This window comes from Agelaius phoeniceus, chromosome 15 (assembly GCF_051311805.1).
Source record: "Agelaius phoeniceus isolate bAgePho1 chromosome 15, bAgePho1.hap1, whole genome shotgun sequence".
NCBI lineage: Eukaryota > Metazoa > Chordata > Aves > Passeriformes > Icteridae > Agelaius > Agelaius phoeniceus.
In genome coordinates, this window is record NC_135279.1 from 6148645 (window position 1) to 6167171 (window position 18527).

An 18527-nucleotide genomic window follows, 5' to 3' on the forward strand; every position below is an offset into this window, starting at 1 on the left:
TCTTGTGACTGCAATGTTCTTTATCACTAAAATTAAATGGAATTAATCTTCGATTTGCTTTGTTGCCAACGAGCAGAGAATCACAGGGAAAAACCTCCCCCAGGTGATATGGAAACAAAAGTACATAAATACATACACATATATCTGTATGTGTGTTTGCACACACATATACATGGGATTCTGAAACATGCCCACAGAGGAGATCCAGCTTTAGTCTTCCTGCCCCAAACACACTCTGAGGCAGGAGGGACATGAGGTTTTACACTGAAGGGGCTGACTCAGAGCACACGTGGAAAGGACAAACACAGATCTGCAGCACTCTGTGCCCTGAGGAACTGTGGCTTCCCAGGTTTTCCTCATCCCTTCCCACTGCACAGGTGGTCTTTGGTCAGATCCTGCTCCCAAAGTAAGCCTAGAGCTTACTCTGAAATTGAAATAATAATAAATCTCAGTTTTGCACTGGTGTCACCAAGATGAGGATTTGGCCCTGTACACACATCCAAAATTAAGGCTGCCACATGTGTGGCTATAAAGCTCCTACAAGAACACCACCAATAATGCAGATCTCCAGCACAGCCAGCATGACAGCCCATTAGGACTCCTGCAGTTCCAGTCTGCATAAAAGCTCCTCTCTGCCTTCCCTCTGGACATGAGGCCAGGGAAGTGTTGGGAAAATTCTCCAGCCATCCTTCAACCCTGTGCTGGTGATCCCCTGAGGGCTTTAATGGGCACACACAGAGAAACCTCCAGAAGGTTCTTGCTTAGATCACAGAAACTGTCAGCCTGTAGCTAGAGAGACCTGGGTTATCCAGCAATGACTGCTCCTCTCCCTCAGGAACTCAGGATAATGGAACAACAATGAAGCAAATCTCCACCAGAGAACTCTCTGTGAGTGTGCCCTGCCAGCACAGGAGCCAGCAAACCTGGGGCTGGCACTGCCAACTCCAGCTACAGCCCCTGGGGAACCCAGGGCAGAGGAAGGAACTCCCTCAGGGAAAACGCAGGAAACTTTCTTGTTCCTCTTTCTGCCTTCCTCCCTCTTTGAATGCAGTCAATCCACACAGAAAACTGCCTGTGCCTTCTCACAGACACACTTGCAGCCAGGCTGAGACACTGAAAGCTTTTCTGCATGGAACAGAAGGCCACGGGTTCCTCTTCCTCACAGGATTATTAAGAGGTCACATATGGGAATTCAACAGCTCCATCTGCCTGACAGACAAGAGCAAGGGCTGGAAGCACCCCCTGCATGTTCTGAATCCAGGAAAATATCCCAGGAGATTTGGCACTAAGCTGATGGTCAACAAAACTACCCAGAGCCTGAGGCATTACAGTTTGATTTAACCATGCACACTTTTGTTAAAGGATTAGGAGGACTCTATCATTGTGACATTTGAATTGTAATTGAAAACCAGTCTCTCCCACACACTTTACTGGTCTGGGACCTGGGAGGGGAGGTGTGTGGGTCCATGAGGGGGGTGTGTGTGTCTGTGAGGGGTGTGCACATCTAGCAGCTGCTTTGGGGCAACAAAAGGGTTCACAGCCCCAAAGAACCGTGTTTACCTCCCATCACACATCAGCCCAGCAAACAACGTGGGATTTTACAAAGCCAATGGACCCAGTGAGGAACTCAAGTTGGAATTTCAATCATCTCTGCAGAGCCCATTTAGAAATCTGTCTGCTGTACGTGAGTGTCAACAAACACTCATGAAATTCCATCTCTGCATCAATTTGCAAAATAGAAAAAATGCTTCATGAACAGCAATATCGTCCTGTGTGCACAGCTGCCAGCAGCTGCCGTCTGGGGTGGTTCTTGTAATTTTCTGTATTTTCCTCAGCAAGATGTCATTTATCATGAAGACTATCATCAATACATGAGCTGAGGATGGACAGGTCTGTTATCCCCAGCCCTGAAGCACACAGGAGTCTTGTTTTGGATATTCTTGTTGGGTACCTAACTCAGCTACACAGCACACAGATCTGCAGTCAGGAGTGGGGAGGCTTGGATTACCAGACTCTCCTGCCAGGGATGGAGGGATGCAATCCCTCACTCTGAGCCCATCACAGACTCTCTAAATGCTCAAGGGCTCCATTTCTGAGCATCCATCTCAGTGTTTGTGTTATAGTGCAGTGCTGGCATTATGAAAGCAACGAAGCTGCGTGTGAATGGCTGTTTAGGCTGCCTGTGTGATCCTGCAGCTAAAATCCACTAACCATGGTGCTAGAGCTTGCCCAAGTCCCTCTCACATAGGCAGCTATAGGCTCTTCCTTGAAGAAGTTACTCTGTCAGAGAGGAGCTGATGTCAGCAGACAGGGAAAGGAGGGGACAGAGATGAGGAATCTTGACTGATCTCACAGATTGTGAATGCACCAAGAGCTGAGCTCAGTGCCAGCAGCTGGTTAGAGATGCCAGAGAGGGGACAGCCCTTCAGCTGACTGTGCACAAGCACAGAGCCCAGCCCCATGCCCGAGGAGCTGGGCAGCACAAGGAGATGTGTCTGAGCTCAGGCATTTGCTCCTGTTCCCCCTGAATGCCTCTCCCCAACATCTGAGACCATCTGAGTGTGAAAGCTTCCCAGGGAAAAGAGCTGAAGACTGCAACATTCATTTCTCTCTGTGAGGACAAAGGGAGGATGGAGTCCAAGCTGTTTCTCCTCAAATCACCAATCAATCAAGCAGCTCTGGTGGTGTCACTATCCCTGGCACTGGGACCTAATTTAAAATTACCTCAAATCTGAAAGATTGATTTTCACCATCAGCATTTAATGTCTGCTGTATCTTTCTTTTCCCAGCAGAGAAGAAAAAAAGAAAGGAGGAGAGAGAGAGGGAGAAGGAGATGGTTCAGATTCAACTGCAATTTAGCATTCATTTGCATTTTTAAATTAGCTAAGCTGTGGACCGTTGCAAAGCAATGACAGAGAAATTTTGTAATAATTAGTCTGCTGGGAGTGTAGAAATGGCTATACAGGCAGGTTTCACTGAAAGAGGGAGCAATATCCCAATGCTCAAACTGGGATTTGCCCAGGCAAATTTACGCTCCCTCATATGGGGCCAGCTCCAGCTCAGCAGACACAGAGAGCTCCAGCTCAGACAACTTCATCTGCTCCAGACACTGGCTGCAGCCAGTGGGGAGAGAGGGGTGTGCTCAGACTGTGATTCATCTTAACCTCATGTAGAAATCTGAATCAGGCCAGATCATTAGATACCTGGAGCGAGGTGAGAGCAATCTCACCACTGTTTACAATATAATCTTAAATTCTTCAGCCTCTCTGTGTGTGTCAGCCTCTCCTCAGTGGGCTCCACACATCTGACCCCTTCTCCCTTCCTGCTGCAGCTCCCACCATGATTCTCTTACTGCCTGTAAGGAGATATATCCCTCTCCTAAATCCAGTGGAAAGCCATCATTACCTCAGATCTGACAGCAAGTGCTCAGGGGAGGGGGAAAGGAAGGATCAGGATGAGAATGAGCTGAAGGAGCCCCAGTTTTGCCACCCTTTGCTCACAAGGGGGATATGGCAGCACTTGACTGTACAGTGGAAGCATATTCAGCTGCATATTCAGCAACCTGAGCCACTGATTTTGCAATGCATCTCACCCTTGCTGTTTGAGATCAGTGAATATTGTAATTCCTCCTCCTTTGGACAGCAGGACATGGCAGCACTAATGCTCACTTTGCTCAGCAAGGGGAAGAGACCAGTGGGGACTAAACATGGCTTCAGAAACACTCACACCCAACCATCCTGAGAGGAATAGTGGATTTGTCTTTACAAACAAGCTGTGGGTCTGCTGGTAGGTAAAATCAGCACTGGGATATGAAAGAGGCAATGGGAAGGATTCCACTGGTTGGTGAATGGAAAAAGAGATTTGCTTTTACAAATAAACTTCAGGTTTGCTGATAAACAAAATTAGACCTTGAGAGATGAAAGAAACAATGGCAAAGAAAAACCCCTAAATTCTAGAAGAATTAAAAATTAAGAGGGAGGGTTATACATTAGAGGGAAATCTTCGGGAAATCTTTAGTATCAGGTGTATCAGGGAGTCTGTACCTCTCAAGTACCTCAGAAATGGGGAAAGAGAGAAGGGAAATGCAAACAGGAAATTGGGATAAAAAGGAGGCTGAGTCCTCCAAAAATTGGAGAGATCCCAGGGGAATGCCCCATGGCCTCTCCCTTTATTTGAATAAAGCCGAAAGGACTCCTCTGTCTCCTTTTTGGACATAAACCCCTGGTGTTTGTGGATTAATTTTCCTAACAGTGCTGAAAGCAACTCTTCATCACCCATCAGATGCTCTCTGCCTTGCATTATTTTGCTGTCCTTTGCTTGCCCTGCTCCAAAAGCTGGCATCTGTTTCTCAGTGTGACTGCTCCTTTTTGCTTAAGTTATCCCTCTGGGTGAACAGAAGCACAAGGAACATACAGTGAATTTCCTGAAATCCTCCTCCTGATCTCAAACATCAACCCTCAGTACATTTGTGCTTATCCAGCCTCACCACTGCTTTGTTCAAAAACCTGAACCCATCCTCTTCCAAAGCAGCACCAGCCCCAGCAGCTCAGCAGGAGCCATGGAATGATTTGTTTCCTCTCAGACATAATTTGGGGTTACAGAGCATCCCCATTTTACAGACATTTAGTCTATAATGCTGTGCCATGTGCATATATATAGGAAACAGAATGAAATTATTTGAAAACCACTCTACCTGCATCAAATGCATTAACTCTGTGACCACAAAATAGACACCCCACTATTCTGACAGCAAAGTGAGCACAACTGGATTTCCCTGAAGGAACCCAAACCTTTCCAGTTTTATTACCTTGTCACTTTGAGTTTTTGTAGATATCAATCACAAAGGTACATTTTGTTTCAGTGTGGACTTAAGTGACTTGATCCAAACTATCTCTTTTGGTGCTGGTATTTCTGGAGTGTGTTCATCCCATCAAAGTTCCAGTTTGTCCCATCACATCAATGGCTCTTAGCTGGCATTGCCTTAAAAAATTCAAGTTTCTTGCTTGCTCACTGTCATTTTGTTACTAGTCACATGTCCAAACTGAGGTAAAAGCACTTCCTAGGATCCTCTGTGCATTTTCCCTTAGTATATTCTTACTTTCTTCCTCTGGCAGAGAACAGTTGTGGAGTTTGTGCTTTGCAGCTGTGGTGAAGGCTCTGGAAAGGTTTTTTTATCAAGTGTACAGGGGTGCATGGAGCAAACTTGTCAGTGGTGCTGAACTCTGTGTTGTTTTCCTCTCAGCTAAATGTGGGCAGCTGATTTGAAGGATTTCTGGGTTCCTGTTGCAGTCACTGGAGAGAGAGACACCTCCCAAGGACCATTTGCCTCACCCTAAGGTGGCTGTCCAAGAGAAATGAGAAATTTCAATTTCTAAAAGTCACATTTTAGTCCTACCAACTACAGAGCAAACCTACACCCTTGTTTAGACCAGAAGCCAGCACTCAGGCATTACATTTAGGCCAGGGGAATCCACCCAAAACACCTGTGTATGTTTCCCTAAATACACAGGAGTGGACCCATTCCAGCTGTTTATTCCTGAGCCTTTTCACAGAAGCATCACTTTGGAAAGGACACTATTTTCAGACAGAACCAAGCAGTTCTGTCCAGATTTAAATTTACAAACGATAAGCAAACCTCGCCATCCCTCCCACTGGCTGTGATTGTGATGGTGCCTCCCCTGAGGGGCAGCAGCTTGTGTAGAGACAAGAGTGAAAAGAGACAGAAAGGAGATGAGAGAAGGAGCTTCACTGTGCACCAGGGGTGAGGACACATCTGCATTATAACCTCCCTTCCTCAGAGGCTGCATGATAAGGAAGCTTTTCTGAAGCATCACTAACCATCCCCGGCTGTCCCGGCAGGTCCCTGCTGTATTTCTTTGCCGCTCTTTCTTTGTCTCTTGTTCCCAGCGTGGTGCTGGAGTCGGGCAGAGGCTGGAGGGGCACCAGGGCCATTCCCAGCGCCCTCTGACACCTCCCCAGACCCCACCCGCTGAGGCTCAGGCGTCTATAATGATGTTTTTCTGGATATTTCCATATGTGTAACGAGCAGTTCAGCTACACCACAGCCCCAGAAAGTGCTTTTCCATAAAAACAAAATCCTGTAAAACCTGTACCTTCAGACAACCCCCACCCCGACATAGACCCAGTCTCTCTATTTTACAAAATAAAGGCTTCAGTGCTCAAACTCGGAGTTTTGCTGTGTTATCTGTGTTATCTGTGATTGTCTTGGAAACCCAGCTCACCCTGAGGCCAGCTATTAACATCTTTCAGCATAACAAAAGCCTTTATTGTCCCACTATTTCTCATGCATTCTGTCAAGACACGCAGATGAATGAGTTACCAGGGGGTAAGTTTGGGTATAAATTTACAAGGCCTCTACTCCATCATAATTGTCTGTATTCATATTCTCATTCTTCATGCTCATCCAGATGTACTTGGAAGTGATTTGTCCTCAGGAAAAAAAAAGGGGTTGGTTGCTTTGCATCTGCTCTGTAGAGACAAAGGAAAGGATGTCCTGGGGCTTCTTGAGGAGAAGGTGACATCCTGGGAGGTCACCCACAAACCCTCCCTGGGAACCTGCCCTTCCTTCTGTGGCATCCACCGTGTCTGTTCCTCGTTGTTAGAAAAGGTTTAGTGCAAATATGGAAACAGCTATTTAGTGTGAAAGACAATCTTCATCCAAGCAGCTGAAGTGTTTCAGTTGGAAGAAGATGTTTTAGCAGGGAGAAAACACCAAATGGGGTTTTCTACACCAAAATCCTTGACACTGCACATATGAGCAGCCATCCATAAAGGACATGCATTTTACATCACCACAAGACTCTTCTTCAAGCACAGCTATAACATTTCTCCAGAGATACAACCCAAGAATACTTCACAATCTGTATTTTTGCATGTGCCCCAAAGCTTTGGTTAGCGTGACTGTGATGGCTCATGGGCATGATTTGCTCACATTCCCAGCTGACAGCCAGGCCAGGAAAATCTCACTGCTTATACATGCTCCCTGATTCCTTTTATTATTTAGAGGATTAACTGAGAATCCCACAATGGCTCCAATGACTGTTGTGCTCTCAATGAAGTAGCAAATAATTGAAAACACTAAATACCCATTATAACTGGTAAATGGCAATACAATCCCAGGCAGGGAAATATTAGAGAACTCAGCGACCTGAGGGAAGCCAAATATAATAAAGATCATCTTCAGAGAGATGTGCCATGAAGGGCACTTATCTCTCTGCAGCAGTTCAGTGCACCCTTCTAACCCAGGGTGACTTTTCATCATGGATGGGGACAAAACCAAAAAGTTCCCCAAGTCCAGCTTGTACACACACATAACTTACTCAGTGCTTCTCTGCCATGTGAGTACACTGATTTAGTCATCTTCTGCTCACACCAGCAGCCTTGCTTCTTTTATTCTTTCTGACTACTCACCCAACCCACTGGTGCTGGGATTGCTCTGTGATTGTGAGTGCCATATGGTGCCCTAATTATCGCAGTGCTTGTTGTATCAATGTGTTAGAAACTCGAGGTGTGGGGAGAGGAGCAACAAGGAGAGGCAGGCATTTGGAGGGACAGGCTTGCTCAGTGAGCACCATTTACTACAAACAGCTCCAGGATGCCAAGAGCCACATCCAGGAAACCAAAAAGCGTGGGCATGAGAATTCCAAAAGCATCATCTGCCTGGGGTCTCACTGTAGAAATGTGACTGGGATTGGATTTTATTTCTCTTTTAGATTCAATACCCCTGTGGCTAGAGAACATGACTGGAGTTTATAGGAATAGAAAAGTATAATGTTATTCAAGATTATGACACTGTTACTCTAATTTGTAAAAAAAGAAAGGAGGAGGAGAAAATAGAGGATGATACAAAACCCTTGGGCTGGATTCCCTTTCTGGCTTACACACATACAGGACTGGAAAAGTCCATATTAACAAGGGAATTAAAATGCAGCATTGAATTTGCATTGCTAAAATAATGCAAGATTTAAGAGGCATAATCTGAAAACAGTTTCCCCCTGAACTTCCTTTTACATTCACTAGCTTGGTCAATCCCCTTTCCTTGTTCAGATTTCACTGATAAAAAATCACTCAACTAAAGGCTTTAGAGTAAGTGTGGGTTTGTACCACTGGAGGGGACAATAGGTTTTGTTCTAAAAGCAATATGCCTTTCCCACAGTGGTTCTACAATTGTGGATGTTCAAGGGCAGAATGGACAAGCAGCTACAAGAGGAAGCCAGGACAGCTTGCTGAGAATCACATCAGCCTTAGGAAACCCAGAGCTGACTGTACTCACAGAGTAAAAACGTTACGGAGGAAGATTAAACAGTTTTTTTTCTATTCTTATTCTTCACCAGGTGTCTGCTCATGGCCCCTGCTGAAGACCCATTACTGATGCTGTCAGCCTCCTCTGAAGGCTCAAAAATATCCATTCCCCAGTGACCTTACAGACTCAGCTGCACCATGAACATCTTCCACTTACTGCAATTCTGATGAGGAAACAGAAGATGGTGAAGATTATTCACCAAAGGAACTGTCTGCATTCCTGCCAATGTCCTGAGCAGTAAACAGAGACAAAACGGTACCGAAATTACGGACCTGGCCCCTGGCACAATGATTCTCAAAGTTTTTCCACAAACTGGAAAGCTTCCCACAAACTTGGTTTACAAGATGGACAGAGCAAATCCCAGAGTGCCAAATTCACACTTTATGGTGGAATGAGGAGGTGTTCCTCCAGGAGTGAAACACCTAATTGACCCATAACCTATCAGTGAAACAATAGAGAGTAAAATTCCCAGTATAATTGGGTTATAAATCATTCCTTTGATACCAGGACCTAGCAATTTATTTTGAGTATCTGGGAGTTTATTCTGAGGAAATACAGTGCTTTAGTCATATTTAAACGCTTTGGCTGGTGCTTAGAGGGGAAAAATGACAACTGTGCACAGTGATTTATTTCCCCACTTTACCTGGACTGTAAAGGTGTGAAGACAGAGCTTTTAAATGCAATCCTTGCAGGGGCCCACAGGCACTGTGCAAGTGCTGGCCCTCCTGGCTCCCACTCAGAGCAGCTGCTGATGCAATCACCTCCATCCTCTCCAGATGCCTGCAATAACCTGCTGGCTTTTCACTGCTCTTTGAGGACCATTTTGCCCACAGAAATTTACCAGAGCCAGTGCCTCACACAGATAGCCCACACATCAAAAAATTCACACATTTACACACCATCTCTCAGGTCACTAATATTCCATTGCAGTCACGATTTCTCTAGGTTATATGAACATTTTCAGAAGCATTTAGGTGCACAGTGGACGCAGGGTATGGTCAGGGCTGGGGCATGGTCATTCCCCAATGTCCTGGTTTGTGAGGCACTGTCTTTACTTCCTCAGCAGAGGAGCAGAAATTGCTGTTTCTGGAGAAATGCAGTTTCTGGAGAAAATCCTCAAAAGCAGCAGAAAACTGGTGTGACATAAAGACCAGACCTGACCTGAGGCTGAGGTCAATAACCATGTGTGAAAATATTTGTGACAGTTTTGTTTAGGCATTTAGCAGATAGAAAAGCTACTCCCATCCTCCATGGAAGGAATAGGAGCCACCTGCCAACCCTTTCCCACAAGCACGTGGCCAGGACACAGAACATGACTGGCAATTTCCTTTTCCTGACACTTATTGCCACGTTCATCCCTCCAGGCAGCAACAGCAGGGCCCATCCCTGGATCTCTGCAGCTGCTCCTGGCTCACTCTGTGCCAGAACAGTGACCTCAGTGCCAGCAGACAGGATGCAATACAGAACATCCTCCCCGTGCCATGGATTTACAAGGACAAAATTCCTCCTGTGGCTGGCTTTTCATGAGCAGAATTGCACAAAGGGAATTCTGAGGTTCAGGAAGCACCAAGTACATATCCAAAGCAGACAGAGATGCTCCTAACAGACAATGAGGCACTAAAGTCTGTGAAAAGGCAGAGGGAGAGATAAAATTTTGCACCATGCTGTTCTCTTAAGTTGTCAAAGGAAATCTGGAAGCACTGGGCTCTAATTGCAAATTTGGTCATGGAAATGCAGCTCTAGGGAAAAAAGGAACTAAGAATTAGAGCTCTCTCTAACTGAGATCATATAGTGAGGATCTATATGATCCCAGTAATCAGAACAGATTAATCATTACTTCCCAGTTTGGGCAGTGCTGTCTAGAACTGTATTTTTAAAGCAGATAATCCTGATGGTATATATCTTCTGATTAGCCCTTCAAAAGAATATTCATGTAACTTGGAGCCGAAGCATCTCTGCTGCAGAATTCTGATGACATAATAGGTCATTATAAATAAATGATTTATCCAAGTGAAATAAGTCCAGCTATTTAGGGCAGGTCACAGTGACAAGTTACTATGGCATCTCTAATGTAATTTTTACTATCTCTTAGGTCAGAAGAGCCTGTTTAATGAAAAAGCTCTTTGTAACAGCAATTTGCAAAACAATGAGAGAAATATGCACAACATGGTCTGCTGATGCAGCAGAATTTTGCCAGAGTAGGACATTGTTTAGAGCTTTACCCTGGGGGCACCAGCTGTTTTCTAAAGCACTGCTAAATGACAGAAGAAGACACATTTACACACAATGCAGGAAGGGCCAAGAATAAAACCTGCAATCCTCTTATTTGTAAATAACAGCACAAATACAAGAAATCTGTGAGCCCACAGATAGGCTACTGATGCTAGAGAGACATTAACCATTATATATCTGCCCCTTTGTGGTGAAGAGAAAGCCTCAGGAGGAGTGTAGGAGACAGCAGCTATTTTATCCTTTATCAGTACACAACCACCAAAGGTGCTGATGTTCAGTACTTACCTTTTCATCCATTACTTCCAGTGATTTTTCTTCCTCCTAATACTGCAAACTGCTACTGATTTTTGCAACATGGTGAGTGATGTTTGATACTTAGCTGAAATGAGAGCTGGGGGCAGAGAAGTACTAAATGCAGAGATGGCAATGTTTTAACAGGCTGTCAGCCTTAGCTGTAAGTATGCTATCAAAAATTAGACCAACAAAATCCATCAGGAGAGCAGCAGCTTTGCCAGCAGCTGCTCCAAAGGAAATAAGGAATAAGTCAAGGCCAATAACTGCTATTAGGATTAGACTAATCTCTAGATGGTGGAACAAGGGTCCACATGAAGCCACTCACAATATCTTTAACCAGAAAAGGAGAGGGGAGCAGAGAGGAAGCCTGGGAATGTTTCTTTGCTGTGAAGAGGAAATAGGAGAAAAGGGAAGCAGGGCATCACAGCACATTAACTACAAGCAGAATGTTGGGCACTTTCCTCCCACATCCTTCAAATCTGTGATGCTGATGCTGCACAAGCCAGGCCACCCTAGATCTGACAGCAAGGAGCCAGCAGCTCCAAAATCAGAGGAAAAAAGATGAGCACAGCACACAGGGAGGAGAAGACACAGGGAGAGGGAGCAGCATTGACCTGAGCCAAAATAAACAGAACCACTTGCCTGAAGGGCCCTTTGTTCTGGTACCATATGTGAGTTCTGATCACACCAGCCAGGTCTCCAGGAGAGACAATTCCTTGTACAGCATCAGCAAATTACTCCAGTCTGCAGCTGTGATTAGTGCAAGAGAGAGAAAAAGTAAATGCAATCTGGCCAATTATACACTGAGGAGAACAGGGAAAACAAACAAAAAGTCTCTGAACCTGCAGGTGTCAACACAAATGCAAAAGACTGATAAGCTTGTTTTCTTACTGTGGGGCTGTACCTGGGAGCTCAGGGTGTGGGAGTGATTCTGCCAGCAGCTGCTTGCAGGAGGGCAGGGCACACACAGGGGTCACCCCAAACAGCCTTGGGAAGGCAGAACCACAGGGTTCCAGCATTTAAGATTTGTTTTCCCATTCTTTTATCTGCAGTGAAGCCTGTGTTGGCAGTCACATGGGAAGAGACAATTGTATTTCTGTCAATGGCTGCAGCATGTCCTGCAAAATCCTGCATCCCAGAGTCTCAAAAGCCAGAGAGTCAGAGAGTTTGAGGCTGAACACACTGAGGAAAATCTCGAGGAGATTAACACCTTATGGACCTAGCACAAGGACTGGAAATCCCCCAATTTATTTTATTCTCTCAGTTTTTTCCCTTGAGCAGAGTTCAGCCTGTTCCACTGTGCAGAACACACACAGATCCCTCAGGACTGCAGCTGCAGTGGGGCTGAGCACCAGGGCAGGCAGGACCAGGGCTGATCCAAACCAGCAGCTTTGAGACCTGCTGCTACCAGGCACAGCCCTGGGAGTGAAACCAGAGACAGCAGAGAAGCCTCTTTTTGCTGTTGCTGATGATGAAATGAAGTGTTACTGCCCACTGAGACTCTCCCTGTGTTCTGCTGTTCAAATACAATTATTATTCCACCCTCAGCAGTGCTTTGTGCCTGGCTCAGCCCAGGGGCTGCTTTCTGTGCTGCATCTGATCTTGCATTGCCACACAACCCACAGGAATTGCTCCAGCCAGACCTCAGCAGTCCATACAGAACAGGCCAGAACTACAAAACAATCACTGCATTCCCCACCTTGGAACAAAGGCAAAGTCTGGAAGGAAGAGATGCTCCAACTTGTTTTCTACATAGATTATTTTCACACTTTCCAATCTCTCACTCCAAGCTTCATAAATACCTGCAGGGTCAAAATCCTGTCCTCAGGAGTTGGAGCAGTGACCTGGATATGTGACAGTCAATACAAAGTCCTTTCTTTGGAAGGAATTGCCTCCAGTACAATCTTTTGCTCATTCAGTCTTCTGTCTCCTTCAAGCAAAATCTGCCAGAACTGACTATTTCCAATTTATTTTTCCTTCTTCCTTCTCTTCTTTATTTTATTTCATGTGTTGTCCCAGCCTCCTCTCTCAGAGGTGTTTCCCTGGGGAAATTCATGTCCCTTGTACTTTTTACTCTGTGCACATAATAGAACATTATCTGCATAATTTACCTTACACCACATGTTGTCTTCCTTCTGGCTAAGTTTTACCTAAAATAAATATATATCCTCATCATGTACACTGTGAAAAAGAGCCAAAGAGCCTGTCCTAGGTGAGAACTTCATAATATCCAAAACATGAACCACCAACAATGTGTTAGCTCAGTCCTTCAGGTCAAAGCTACTGCAAAGCTGATCCTCCCCCTCCTGCCTCTCTCTGCATTTTTCAGTGTCCCATTCCTTGTGTAGATGCAATGAAATCCCCACAAGGTGAATCCAGATAAAATCTGGAATTTAAATACAGCCCACAAATCAAGGGATTTCAATGAGATAAGTCAAAAAACAAAACAAAAGAAAAACCAACTCTTCCTTTAACAATTTTATCACACCTCTGCATGGCAGGGAATAAACAGCAGCAGATCTGTGCAACTGGGCAGGGCAGAAACATTTCCCATGGACTAACTATCATGAGTAAAACACCCAGACCACAGGGCAGAGATGTTGCTCCCATGCTTCCCTCCCAGGAGCACAGCTGGCAGCCAGTGCAGCTCTCAGTGTGCAGCTGACACAGCACCTGACCACGTTTTGAAGTTAAATGTGCTGGGGCTGTTGTGGTCCAGTCAACACAATCTGCAGCCAGCTTCTCTCACACTCTCCTGAGCATGAGGGCAGCACGGTGCTTTGCTGATGCTGCTGAGGTTTCCAGGTATTTGTAGCTATCAGCAAGAAAATTTGACAGGAAAACATAACAAAATATTGAAGCCTGAGGTCTTGTAGCAAGTTTAAATCACAGTGTATCAGGGTGTATATATATATACCAGGGTATATATATATGCCCTGGATACTGGAATATTTATTTTTACATTAGCACAATTAAAAGTGAATGTGATGTTTCCTTGTTTCTTCCCATTTTCCCTTATGATGATTTCAAATTATTTCAGTTTTGTTCTTTACACAACACTCCTATGGTCCCTGTTTTGTGTCATCTGTTCAGCAGCAGGAGCAGAGCCTAAGGCTGGAAGGTACTGGTCCAGCCCCATGTAAGGAATGAGTCATAAATTAGTAATAACAGGCAAATTCAAGTACAAGGTGTGGAATTTCCTCCAAACCCCTCACACTTACACTTTCTACAAATATTTTTGAATGGGCTGAATTGTCCTTGGAGATTTTCTATGTCTCCAAGTGCCATTTCTAGGACCAATTCAGGTCCCTAAGTTCAGGTGTTTGGTACCACTTCAGATAATTGAGCAATTCCCACTGAACTTCTGGAAGTGCTGGGTCTCCAAAGCCCCGTGTGGACATCCCAGATAATTTGGGAATCCGTAGTAGCATTAAAAGTGTAGGCACCTGCATCTCTCCCTAAATAAATCTCTCTCCAGCTTCACACCTGTCTTTGTGATGGCCACTGAGTGAACCTCAGGCCATGGGGCTTTATTTAGAGGGTCACACCCACCAGCAGATTTGTGCCAAAGGAAAAGACACTGGCTGCCTGCAGGGCTGAAAGCTCTCCAGATGCTTTGCTGTCCCACCCAGTGTCCCTGTTTGTGCATTCCATGGTGCCTCCTTTCTGATTTCCTTCGACCAATTTCCATTTCACAGGGGAAGAGCCTGAGCGAGGCAATGTGAAGTTTGCCTCACTAACAAACTCACTTAATTCCCTAATGCATTGTCACAAGACTAATGGCCTATTTTAAAGAGCATCCTTGTCAGGAGGTGCCTTTTTAAAAGGATTCTCACAGTGCAATTAGGCAGCCCTTACATCCAAAAATTACAGCATGGGAGGAGAGACCTCGACCTCAACGCACCAAATCTGGATTTTATTGAAGATCTCCAGAGCTGGAAAATGTCACCTGCTGGAGTCAGCTGCACAGTCCACACATTGAAAAAAAAGAGTCTGTTTCCCTTCTTTGAGAGAAATGGTCCTTTGTGAATTTTTATGTTTTAGTAGAAGAACTCAAACCAAACTCAAAAGCTGTGGAAAATCAACCTGTTTTCACTACAGGCTCTTTGATCCTCTCTAAGCCTTTGAGGTTCCAACCCAGGGAGTGACACAAACATGGGGAAGGGCCTTTACATGACCTCAGTGGGAAGAAGCAAGGAAGGTTTAACCCAAAACACATCAGAACTTTTCAAAGCTCTCCATCTCCTCTCAACATCAGCTGTTCCTTACAAAACTTCCTTTGAAGTCAAAAGCCACAGTTAGGAACTTCCTTGGAGGAAAGATGTTTTTTCTCTGTCCTTGTTTTTTCATATCCACCATTCTCCCTTCACAACAAAAGCTTCTGTCTCATGTGCTCACCAGAGCCAAGAAGACAGTGTGAAATAAGATCCAGTGCCATCAGGAATACTCTCAGGACCCAGACTTGTAGTGCTTTTTCTCATACTTTCCGTGGGTGTCTCATTGTCCCTTCTATGTCAGTCTCAGAGTGGGATCCAACAGAGGTGTCCTTCAGGAAGTGGATCACACTGACCTTTCCTACTGCATTTTCTCTGTGTTTGGGCAACAGTGTGGTATCAGTAATGGGGAGAAGATGTCCCTGTGCTGTATCAGCATAGAGCTAATTCTGCTGGGCTGGCTTTCCTTCAAAGCACAAGAAAAAATCTCCAAAGCAAAGTTACAATAGGAAAAGGTAAAAAAAAAAAGTGACCAGCTGGCTCCCATTTGCTCATCTGGAAGCCCATGTCCAATATCAGCCACCTTATTGCTTTGCTGGGACAAAAATACCACAGGTCCATCCCCAAACACTCTAATGCCAAAGTCAGGGTCTGTGAGAATGGGTAATGCCAGTGACACCCAGATTCCTTGGAACAGCTGCCAGCACCCACTCCAATGTCAACACTTACAGCAGGGACTGATGGGCTGTGGTCATCTCAGCAGTACCAGCTGTCCTAGAGATTTAATGATCTGGAGAAAGAACCAGAAGTGTGATAAAACTTAATAGTTTTAATGGCATCTTCTGAAAGACAACAGATAAATTGCCACAAGAAGAAAATAATTTCCCACCAATTTCTGTCTTAATTTAAATTATCTTTCTACAAGTGTAAGGTGACTATGGGAGTTTGTCATGAGCTGTAAGCAAAGGTAACTGATTTATTTCCCTCAGCTTGTATCAATAAAACCTCAGTTTTATCCCACTGCGGGCACTGGAGCTCAAAAAAAAAAAAAAAAACAAAAAAAAAACACCCAAAAAAAAATTGTAGACATTCCAGAGGAGAGAAATGAGAACTATCAAAGACCATGATCTATGTGGGGCAATGAGGGAGTTACTGGTTCAGGCAGAGGAGAGAAAAGCACTGGAGAACATGAGAAAAACTGGAGAGAGCATGAGAGCCATCAATTGTTTAAAGGCTGTTGGAGAGAGGAAGGAAATAATCTGTATGCCACAACCAGGTGGCAAGCACAAGAAATAATGGGCTTAAGTGACAGCAAGAGCTATGAGGGTTAGACTTGAGGAAAAGCTTCCTAATGGTGAGGGAAGCAGGGGATGGAATAGATTGCCTGAGGCGGGGCAGTCTCACTGTTGGAGGCTTTTAAAGAACAAACATCCATCAGAAATTATAAAGATAGATAGCTGATCCTTGCTAGAGGGGGAGAAAAATGGATAAAGAAAACTCTTAAAATCCCTCTTACCTGTTTTTTTTTGTTTGTTTTTCTCTGATCCTATAAAGCCACTAAAGAGACCCCAGTCCATGCAAAATCCCAAGGATATGGTCAAAAAGAACTATAGCAAAGTCTCCTGCAGTGAAATTGCTGAGTCCTCATAACCCTCTCAACAAGCCAGGGGGCTGCCCAGGATAACCCACAGTGCATTACACTAAAGTGATGAGTGAACCTCTGCCACTTCATTTTGCATGATGTTTAAACCCCAAACTAACTTTCAGTAATACAATTAGTTTCACTGATAACCCCAAAACTACCTGCATGGTGGAGCCACTGAAATGTGTTCCTCTGCCAGCTCAAACTTTGCAGTATAGAGGTTTTTATATCCTGGAGTAGCTTCCTAACTGAACACATGAGGGAATGGTTCTGCCAGTATCAGGTAAGGCCCTTAAAAGGGAAAGGCAACATTCCCAAAGTCCAGTGCCTGTGTCCCTGAGATTACTGCAATATAAATATAGTTTTGTTTGTCAGGCTGATCTTTTCCAGTCTGTTTCTCCATATCAGTGTCAGAGATAGGAGCTCTCTGGGGCCCTCTGAATGTGATTACCTTTCTTTCTGCACAGAGAAGGAGATTCACTTTCAGCCCAGGTGCTGCTGTCAGTAGCCCAAATTTAGTCACTTTTATCTGTATGATGAGGAATCTGGACTCTACCAGAGTTGTTTCAAGCACATTTTGATAATAAACCTCTTGCAACTGCATCCAAGGGGAAGTGAGGTTTGCTTTATCTCCCTGCCAGAAAACAGGAGGTGCCTAGGAAGAACTGCCCAAGGTTTATCTGCCCAGTCACTACATGCCACCCTTGGTTTGCCCACTTACACTGGCACAAGCATTTTCCTACTTTGCACTTGCAACCTCAAAGCCAGCCTGTGATCCTGTCATGGTTCCAGAAACATCCACTCATTTTGCAAGTGAGATTTTCTTCACTTGCCTGCTAGGGAATTCTCCTCTATCTTGATGTGCCAAGTGCCATTCTTTGTTCTGCAAGCTTTTCCTTGAAATGTGCCCTGTAAAAGCCAGGACCTGCCATGCACCCTGAAGTGCTCATGAGCCCTGTGCCCTGGTGATGCAGGCTTGGCCATGCAGCAGATAAAAGGGAATATTGCACAAAGCAGCACCAGAAGTCAGTGGCTCTGAATATGGTGTGAGTCCTGCAGGTGTCCTGTGCAGGGCCAGGAGCTGAACTCCAATTATCCCTGTGGGTCCCATCCCACTCAGGACATTTTATGATTCTATGATTTATACAGTTGTGTACTTTTCCCCCAGAGAAATTCAGCAGGACTCTATTTAAGGTCATAGAGTTGTCTCACTAATATTGGAATGAAATCTTCTCCTTTTTACTTCATTAAAAGCTTCAGGCAAGAGAGATCAAGTTTAACCTCAACATCATTCTGTTTCAAACATCATACAGTCATGATGAACAAGCTGGAAGGAGAGGCATTTATTTAATGTATTTATTTGTGTGGTATTATGAAATTTGAGGTCCAGAGACTGAAATTCTACTCTCCACAGCCTTGGGTACACATTGGCTAATACAGATTTTGCACCACGAGAAGAAACACACTGAGATATGCTGGATGGTGAAAACAAATATTATCATTGCAAAGCAGTGAGGTGGGGAATGAGACAGAATGAGAGAGACAAATTAAATTATATACCCAAGGACAGACAGGAAACCCCTGTCACAGCAGGGAGCTGAACTCACATCTGTTCTGTTCCAGCCCAGCACCTTTTTTACCAGGAGCGTCCTCAATGTGCTTCATCTGTGGTCAAAATTCCAACCAGGGAAAAGAAGAAACAAGGAAATACTGCAGGGACTTTAACCCCTCTATTGAGCACTTTTCATAGTGTCTAGGTAGTTAAGTTTAGTCTTTAATAATGGATGACAGAAAGCAATTTAAACCAGGAGAGGCAGGAGCA

The 18527-nt window shown here is 44.7% G+C and overlaps 1 long non-coding RNA gene across 1 annotated transcript in view; it reads right to left on the reverse strand.

Annotated features, from left to right (window-relative positions):
• LOC143695272 (uncharacterized) overlaps positions 1-18527 on the reverse strand; it is a 135148-nt gene that overhangs the window by 2844 nt on the left and 113777 nt on the right. The window lies entirely within an intron of this gene.